This window comes from Geotrypetes seraphini, chromosome 1, assembly GCF_902459505.1.
Source record: "Geotrypetes seraphini chromosome 1, aGeoSer1.1, whole genome shotgun sequence".
NCBI lineage: Eukaryota > Metazoa > Chordata > Amphibia > Gymnophiona > Dermophiidae > Geotrypetes > Geotrypetes seraphini.
Window position 1 is genome coordinate 443,895,867 of NC_047084.1, and position 10,053 is coordinate 443,905,919.

At 42.5% G+C, this 10,053-nt stretch overlaps 1 pseudogene; it reads left to right on the forward strand.

Moving 5' to 3' along the window:
• The first annotated feature begins 1,469 nt into the window (after nt 1–1,469).
• LOC117368000 lies at nt 1,470–2,439 on the forward strand (annotated as a pseudogene).
• Nucleotides 2,440–10,053: the final 7,614 nt, after the last annotated feature.

A 10,053-nucleotide genomic window follows, 5' to 3' on the forward strand; every position in this document is an offset into this window, starting at 1 on the left:
CTGATGGATCTGTACATGAGAATACACTATTTCTTATAGACTCATAATGCAAACTTTTGTGGGAGGGAACAACCAAGCCTGCCCCTATAGAAGATCTCAAATCTCTTGTGGGAACAAAAGGTATCAGACAGTCCTGCAGATGCTTTGATGTCATATAGTTAAGACTTAAATGAACCATTAATAATCATTTGTACTTCACCCGAAACCAGGGCATGATTAATTCATTGAGGGCCCCTAGGCACACAAGTACACTGGGTCCCCCTGCCCTGCCCCACCCTACCATGCGCCCAGGCGGAAACAGGAAGCTGCATCAGAGGGAAGCTTTGGGCAAGCAGCACCGCTTGCACAATTACAGTTCCCGTCGCCTTTCTTACCCGCATTGGTTGCTTGTCTTACTTTCCATCGATAGGGGGGAGGGGGGTTGCCGATCAAGGTGGGGCCCGCGTTGCCGATATATATATATATATATATATCAAAAAAGGGGTTTGAATGCATTTCTAAAATGAGCAGCTTGCTTGTGGGAGGTGTGATTACATGAGTAAAAGAAACAAAAGCTGTGAATGCCAAAGAATGCAATACGGTAAGGTAGGCAGTAAGGTAGAACAGTTTTGACATACTATCTTCTACCATATTCACTTCAGGACAGCTTACAATAAAAAGAAATACAAGCAGAACAATAAACCTCTTTACAATTAATACAATGGTTAAAAATATTATAAAAGTAATAAAATGGCAAAAAATTAACCTATTGAATATGCTTTTTGAATAACCATGATTTAAACAGTTTGTAAAACATTAAATAGTTTGTAGAACATTAACTAGTTCCATTCAAGCCTTCCATTCAAGGTAAGGGATTCCTGAAGCTGAAAATAGTAATCTTAAATAACTTAGGATTAGAAAGAAGCTTTGTTGCAGTCACTGGAAGTAACACCAACTTAAATAAATGGCTGGATCAAATCAGTATAAAAGGGGCAGGGTACATAATTCAAGGCCTTAATAAACAAAAACAGGATTAATTTTCAGAATAATCATTATATGCAAATTTACCCAGTTTTTTTGTGGTCATCTGTGTACAACCAAAGTTTAATATGCACACTAAGGCCATTTAGGGAGGAATTCTCAATGAGTTGTCTTAAGTTCGGTGCAGGGATGATGTGCACTAAGCACAAAGGGCTCCTTTTACAAAGCCACGCTAACGGGGTTAACACGCGGGACTTTTCATCACGCGCTAACCTCCGCGCTGGCCAAAAACTACCGCCTGCTCAAGAGGAGGCGGTAGCGCACTATTACTTGCTATTACGCCTATTAAACCGCTAACACGCCTTTGTAAAAGGAGCCCAAAGTCTATAATAGCAATTGTTGTTATAGAATATTAGCATGTCTACAGTTCCGCACCTAACTTTAGATGCGAGCACTTATGCCAGCCAAATGGCTGGTATAAATGTGTGTGCAAGGTGGTCGTTTGCTACATGGATAAGTCCCAAGAAGACCAGTGGAAGCCACATCAGCTACAGCCGAACTGACCAATCAACGTGAGGCAGCCTGGGGTCTACTTCTGGAAGTTAGATGCAGACAGTTATGAGACTGATCCAGAATTGGTACAGCTAGGAAAATTATTCCTGGGTGGATATCCTAACTAATGAAAATAAAAACAAAAACAAAAAAATGAATACAGATGTTCTGGAGATAATTTTTTTTTTATATAAATCTTTATTGATTTTTAAACTTTGATAGTGCAATACAAATGGTAAATCATACAAACTGCATAAAAACACACTATTAACTATACAATTATTACATTAAACAATCATTTTCTCCCCTTCTTATCTTAATTATTAAAACAATAATATATATGATATGATTTCAATATTATAATGAAATAATTTAACTCCTCAAAATACGTTTCCCTCCCCCACCCCTCCACCCTTTATTATACACTAACATATAAAAATATGAAAATTCAACTAAAAAAGTACAATGATACAAAATACAGTGATAAAAATCCAACCGGATCCTACACAGTCTGTGTTTCGGCGAACACACCTTCCTCAGGGATCCTAAAAGGAAGAGGTAATGATGAATAATGATAAAGAGAAAGATCTTGATCATTGCAGAACATCGTCGGCCCTTTCATGATACATAGACCACCATAAAAACAAGTTACCCAGCTATGAAGATAAGATAAAATATTCTTTGAAGAACATTTATATCCAGATGATGAAATTCGCTACATCCTGGATGGAAGTGGATATTTTGATACGAGAAAGAGGACAAGTGAATTCAAATTTACATGGAGAAAAGCAATATGATCATGCTTCCTGCTGGCATTTATCATCACTTTACAATGGATGAAAAAAATTATGTGAAAGCAATGAGACTTTTGTGGGAAAGCCAGTGTGGATACCATATAACCAACCAGCTGACCATTTTGAGGCCTGAAAAGTACATGTACCATTTAACAACGACAGTGTAATGACTGCCTCTACATTGATAAGGGTCAGGAGAATAAAGCACTTGCACATGAAAGGAAAAACAATACTCCAAAATATCTTTAATACATTAGTATAAAGATGTAACACATTCATGATTTTATTTCCCCTTCAGATTAAAAGTGTCTGTTTTAGAGTGCATACCCTATTCAAAATTAATACCAAAGTTATAATGTACAGAAAAGGTTATTAAGATTTATGTGTTCTTTGTAAACCATCTAGGTTAAGGCAACATCAGTGGCGTACCTAGGGTATGTGGCACCCGGGGCCCATCATTTTTTTGACACCCCCCCATGTAAAAAAATATTTTTTGTAATGACCATGAAACAGAATAAATGGTCAGAATAGACACAGGCAGTGAAAATTTTCTTTTATTGAACCTCATATATGTAACCATTATTCCAAACATAACATAACATAAATTATGTCTGAATTGTCATGACATCAGAAGTACGTTTGGAGTAGTTGCAGGTGATGCTTGGGACAGTTCTGATTGTGTTAGTTTGGTTTTATGTGTTTTTTGAATAGAAGGGTTTTTATTTCTTTTTGAAGGTTTTGTAGTCTGTGGTCGAGGTCAATAGGTTGTAGAGTTGGAGGTCGAGTGTTGCAGCTCGAATAGCTAGGAGATTGTTGAACAGTTTTTATCTTTTGACGTTTTTGGTTGGAGGGTGTGTGAATGGTGCTACAGGACCAAGCAGAGACCGGCAATGTGGAAACCATGTGGTCGTATCTGAAATCATCCATACACGAAGCAACTAATCGCTACATAAAATCAGTAGATAAACGACAAAGAAACAACAAACCCCAATGGTTCACTGAAGAGATCTCGCACCTCATTAAAGAGAAGAAAAAAGCATTTCTTTCCTACAAACGTACGCAGAGAAGAGAAACTAAAGTAGAATATAAGACCAGATCTGCAATGGTCAAAAGAGCAGTTAGGGAGGCCAAACTTCGAGTGGAAGAAACTCTGGCAAAGAACATTAAAAAAGGGGACAAATCCTTCTTTAGGTATATCAGTGATAGGAAAAGGAACACAGACGGTATAGTACGCCTTAGACAACCGGACGGAAACTACACGGTGGCGGATTCAGAAAAAGCAGAACTACTAAATGAATATTTCTGCTCAGTCTTCACCTGCGAAGCACCGGGACACGGACCACAGTTGATGATAAAACAAGACGTGGATGACCCGTTTCAGAATTTTGAGTTCACACCTGGGGACGTTTACAACGAACTGGCAAGGCTAAAGGTAAACAAGGCCATGGGACCGGACAATTTACACCCAAGAGTGCTCAGAGAATTGAGAGACGTTCTGGCAGAACCGTTGGCAGTGCTCTTCAATCTCTCACTAAGTACGGGGAAAGTTCCGTTAGACTGGAAAACAGCCAACGTCGTTCCTCTACATAAAAAGGGCTGCAAGGCTGAGGCTGCAAACTATAGACCGGTAAGCCTCACCTCAATTGTGTGTAAACTCATGGAAACACTAATTAAGTATAAATTAGATACGATCCTGAATGAGGGAAATCTCCGGGATCCCAACCAACATGGATTCACCAAGGGTAGGTCATGCCAGTCAAATCTAATCAACTTCTTTGACTGGGTAACAAGAAGACTGGACTCAGGAGAGTCTTTGGACGTCGTGTACCTAGACTTCAGCAAAGCGTTCGACAGTGTCCCACACCGCAGGCTGCTGAACAAGATGAAATCGATGGGATTAGGAGAGACTCTAGCTGCATGGGTTAAAGATTGGCTTAATGGCAGACTTCAGAGGGTGGTAGTTAACGGTACCCTCTCTAAAATGTCGGAGGTGACTAGCGGAGTACCACAGGGTTCGGTCCTGGGCCCACTCCTCTTCAACATATTCATTGGGGATCTGACTCAAGGGCTTCAAGGCAAAGTAACCTTATTTGCTGATGACGCCAAACTATGCAATATAGTAAACGGATATAAACTACAGGATGCTATGGAACAAGACCTGCGTACTTTAGAAAATTGGTCCTTGACATGGCAGCTGGGCTTTAACGCCAAGAAATGTAAGGTCATGCATCTCGGTAACGGAAATCCTTGTAAAACTTACACCTTGAATGGAGAAACTTTAACCAGAACTACGGCAGAACGAGACTTGGGAGTAATCATCAGTGCTGACATGAAAGCAGCCACTCAAGTGGAGAAGGCTTCATCTAAAGCACGGCAGATGATAGGTTGTATCAAGAGAAGCTTCGTCAACAGGAAACCTGAAGTCATGATGCCATTGTATAGAGCCATGGTGAGACCTCATCTGGAGTACTGTGTGCAATTCTGGAGGCCACATTACCGTAAGGATGTGCTCAGAATTGAATCGGTTCAGCGGGTGGCCACCAGGATGGTCTCGGGGCTAAAGGGTCTCCCGTACGAGGAAAGACTGAGCAAATTGCAGCTCTACACTCTTGAAGAGCATAGGGAGAGGGGAGACATGATTGAGACATTTAAGTACATCACAGGACGGGTCGAGGTGGAAGACGATATCTTTCTTCTCAGGGGACCCTCGACCACAAGAGGACATCCGCTCAAACTCAGGGGAGGGAAGTTTCGTGGAGACGTCAGGAAGTACTTCTTCACGGAGAGAGTGATCGAGCATTGGAACAAGCTTCCAGTGCAGGTGGTCGAGGCACGCAGCATCCCAGACTTCAAGAACAAATGGGATACCCACGTGGGATCCCTACGAGGTCATGCCAAGGATAGGGTCACTAGGACTTGAATGAGCGGGTCAGTAGAGTGACGGTATAATTACAATGAGCAGGTCAGTAGAGTGACAGTATAATTACAATTATACTTAAGAGGTCAGAAGACCTAAGAGGGTGGGTAAATAGTGTGGGCAGACTTGATGGGCTATATGGCCCTTATCTGCCGTCATTTTTCTATGTTTCTATGTTTCTATGAGTTCTCCTATGTCTGGTTGAGGTGGATTGAATTATTTAGCTGAAGAAATTAGTTACCCCCTCATTACACACACATTAATTCTCTTCCATTTTTGTTCCCATTATAAAAAAAACACTGATAAGTTCCCATAAAAAAATACATTAAAATAAGAAGTGAAAACAAAGGCCCCTACAGATGAGAACATAACATAAGAATAGCCTAACTGGGTCAGACCAATGGTCCATCATGCCCAGTAGCCCATTCTCATGGTAGCCAATCAAGGTCACTAATACCTGGTCAAAATCCAAAGAGTAGCAACATTCCATGCTACCGATCCAAGGCAACAGACACATCCCCCATATCTTAATAACAGATTATGGACTTTTCCTCTAGGAATTTGTCCAAATCTTTCTTAAAACCAGCTACACTATCTGCTTTTACCATAACTTCTGGCCACTTCATTTTTAAGTTTAGATCTTTCCTTCCAAACAGAGACCTTGCTAGATGTCAAATACAGCACAAGGTAATTTCACACGGACTTAGCTGTGCAGGAAATGTGAATCTTCTCATACACCCACCATATAGTGCAAAAATGTGCAAAGGTCTGGTTTTTTCTTTCGATCACTACATAGCCTAATGCCACACAAGCAGCGCTGTTACAAACATATTCTGTAGGTCAATGCTAAGGTTAACAAAGTTTCCTTCCTTGGACCAGAAGGAGATACTGACAAACCACTGGAAGAGATCCCAAAACAACACCCAAAGACCCACTCAGTGTGTGAACCAGTTGAATGGAGTGGACTAATTTGGGGGTGGAAACGGCCCGGAGTTTGCTCAGCAGAATTTCCCAGACCACCTCTTCTTCTCAACACATTGACACGCTGCCACCACCACCACTAGGAACACGTTACCGGGTAGGCCAGCAATGATATAAACTTTATAAAACACATTATTATATTTTCTTATAAAGCACATATTTTAACTGAACTCTCTGACATCCTCAGCCTTTCCATTCACAAAAATAGAAGGAAGAAAAGTTCCCATTTCCTGCTATCTCATGTCCCCGGCCTATACAATATTTTTCTTCTGCAGACCCTTTAAAAGTCTGACCAAATCCTCTTTTCACTTGCATTATAAAGTACTAATGATGCCATTTCTCCCCAATCCCAGGTCCTAAAGTCTAAGACAGTAGCGCAAACTAGTGCTGCCAGATTCAGGAAAAAAAATTGCGATTCGATTCAGCCTATTGAATTGGTTTATCGATTCGATTTTCCTGCCCAATTGGGTGTTTTTTTTCAAACATCTTGGTGGGTTTATTTTACAGCTTTTTCACCAACTTTGGCTTCTCCTAACCACACTGGCGCTGTGGTGTAAATAAAATAAAGAAACAAAAAGGACTTTTCCTCTTTCTGTTAAATCCTAGCTCACGTTTGCGGTCTAACACCAGCTCTGGCAGGATACACATTTCAAATCTGACATATTGTAATCACAAAACAGAAAATAAAATTAGTTTTTCGACCTTTTGTTGTCTGGTTATTTTTCAAATCTTGTTGGTCCAAGGCTCTGGTTGGCTTCTGACAACTTGCTTGCAAGGGTCTCCTTCTTTCTTCTTTCTCCGTGCTAACCATCCATCTGCCATCTCTGTCCTTCCCTTTCGTTTCCCTTCCCTCTCCCGGATGTCTGGCATCTTTCCTTTTTTTCGTCTCCCTCCACAGATTCACCTTTTCTTAACTACCCTTTCATCCAGCAGCTCTCCCTCCTTCCCCACCACCCCAGGGTCCACCATCTCTCCCTTTCTTTTCCCAATTACCCTCCTAACCACTATCTCTATCCCCCCCTCCACACCATCCCTTGTGTCCAACTTCTCTACCTTTCTGTTCCTTCCCTCCCTAAAACCCATGGTCCATCATCTCCCTCCCTCTCCTCTATTTTCAGACCCATTATTTCTTCCCACCCAAAGTCCGGCATATGCACGTCTCTTTGAACCCCTCCCCTTTTCCTCCGTGTACGTCTACACCAGGGCCCCCCTCCCCTGAAGACTTCTCCCCTTAAAGGTCTGCATCCCACCCCTGAAGGCCTGTCACCCCCCTTGAAGGCCTGCACCCTCCCAAAGGCCTGTCCCCCCCCCTTGAAGGCCTGCCTGCCTGTTCCCCTTGAAGGCCTGTCCACCCCCTTGAAGGCCTGCATGCCTGTCCCCCTTGAAGGCCTGTACCCCCCTGAAGGCCTGCACCCCCCGAAGGCCTGTCCCCCCTTGAAGGCCTGCCTGCCTGTCCCCCTTGAAGGCCTGTCCCCTCCCCGAAGGCCTGCACCCCCCTGAACGCCTGCACCCCCCCCTTGAAGGCCTGCCTGCCTGTCCCTCTTGAAGGCCTGTCCTCCCTGAAGGCCTGTCCCCCACAAGGCCTGCCTTCCCACCCCACCCTGAAGGCCTGCTGCCCCCCCCCAAAGGACCACTCGCCCCCACCACCACCACGACCACGAAGGACTGCTCATCCCCCCGGCCTCTCCGCACCATTTACCTGGGGAAACAACCTGCAAAAGATCGCGATGCCAGCAATCTTTGCCTGCTTCGGTTGTTTCCTCTGCCGCGGTCTCGTCCCTCCTATGACGTCAGAGGAGGGGCGGGACCGCAGCGGAGGAAACAGTCGAAGCAGGCAAAGATCGCTGGCATTGCGATCTTGTGCAGGCTGTTTCCAGAAGCGACACCCGGCGCGGGGGGGGGGGGGGAGAACTGGACCGGGAACACCCCCTCAGAGCTTGCACCCGGGGCGGACCGCCCCCTCCGCCCCCCCCTTAGTACGCCACTGGGCAACATATAAATTTTAAAACAAACATACATAATATAAAAACAATGCAAATTTAACCCCCCCTACACACATAAACTGCTCCTACAAAACCTACCCAATCTATTAACAATTTTATGTACACGACTTTGGCCTATTCTTCATTAAAGGTGGTATAGTAAATGAAAATAAACATAATATTTTATAACCCATGAGAGTAAGTGCTAGGCATGCCTCTCCCAGGTCCATGGCCCCCTTGCAATTCTATGCTATGGAATTTGAGCACCCAAATGATAGAATACCGACTAAGGGCAATTACCACATAATTGCCAATTAGTGCCAATAATAATTGGTTATTAAGGCCAATTAGCAGCTAATTGTCCATTACACATACAATTGACCTTATTCTGTAACTTTGGTATGCATAAGCCACTCTAACCACTGCATTCATGGTGAAAAAAGTGAATCCACCAACCCCCCCAAAAACCCTACTCTACTGCCATATAGGTGGCACCTGCAGCCATAAGGGCTATTGGAGTTGTAGACAGGTGGGTATAGTAGGTTTTGAGGGTGTTTTGGGGAGCCTCACCATGACCTATAAGGGAGTTGTATTGAGATGTTTATGTGGCACCCTTTTTGTGAAGTTCACAGCAGTTCCCTGTAAGGTGCCCCACTACTCTGTTGCCATGTCTGGGTGGCCAGTCCATCATTTTGTTGGCCCCTCCCATGTCCAAAGAGTCTTGTTCTAGGTGTTTGGGTCTTGGACAATTTTTTGGATGCGAATGTAGTATAAAGATAGACATACTATACTAGCGGTCTGAAAGATCAAATGGCTGGACGGAGAAATAGATGATTTTCGAAAAAATAAAATAAAATGGCTTCCAGTACAGCACAGAATTAACTATAAAATTTTGCTACTAACTTTTAAAATCTGTCAAAATAATCAGCCCGAATTTATGGACAGACTCCTTATTCCTCACAATTCCTGAAGAACTCTTTGATCCACGACTCAGAATCTGCTCTCGGTTCCATCCTTCAAACTTATTGGTACAATGAGGTTGAGTATTTTTACAGTAACTGCTCCCTAGCTTTGGAATTTTATTCCCAACTATTTACATGTTGAATCTTCTTTAAATCAATTTAAAACAAAGTTTAAAACTTTTGTATTTATCGATGCCTTTGAAACCTAAGGGCTCCTTTTACAAAGGTGTGCTAGCGTTTTTAGCGCACGCACCGGATTAGCGCGCACTATAGCGCATGCTAGCTGAAAAACTACCACCTGCTCAAGAGGAGGCGGTAGCGGCTAGCGCGTGTGGCATTTTAGCGACGCTATTCCACGCGTTAAGGCCCTAACGCGCCTTCGTAAAAGGAGCCCTAAGGGACCTTGTAAGGGCAAAACATGATGTTCTCCATAGCAGCAACACTTCCCAGTGTTCTTTCCTTAAATGTCCTCTTCTTTTCTATAACATTGTAGTTCCAACCTTTTTTTTCCTTCTGTTCCTGTTCGTCCTTGGTTTAACGCGTCCTTGGAGGTATTAACTATCCCTAAAGTTATCTATTTTAAATTTGTATTATTGTCAATTTATGTTTTTTTTACTAAAATTGTACACCGCCTTGAAGCCTGATTATTATTATTAATAATAATAATAATAATAAAATTTTATTCTTATATACTGCCATACCAAAAAAGTTCTAGGCAGTTCACAACAAGGTGAGCTAATACATGGGATACAGATAAAATACAAATTAGAATAATGGATTTAAAAACAGATAAAGACAGAAAGCATTTACAATATAATGCAGAAAATACCGGCATGGCAGGGAAAGAAGTAATACATAGAACAGATAAAATACATCAAGTTGAATATAAGGAACTTGATTGAAAA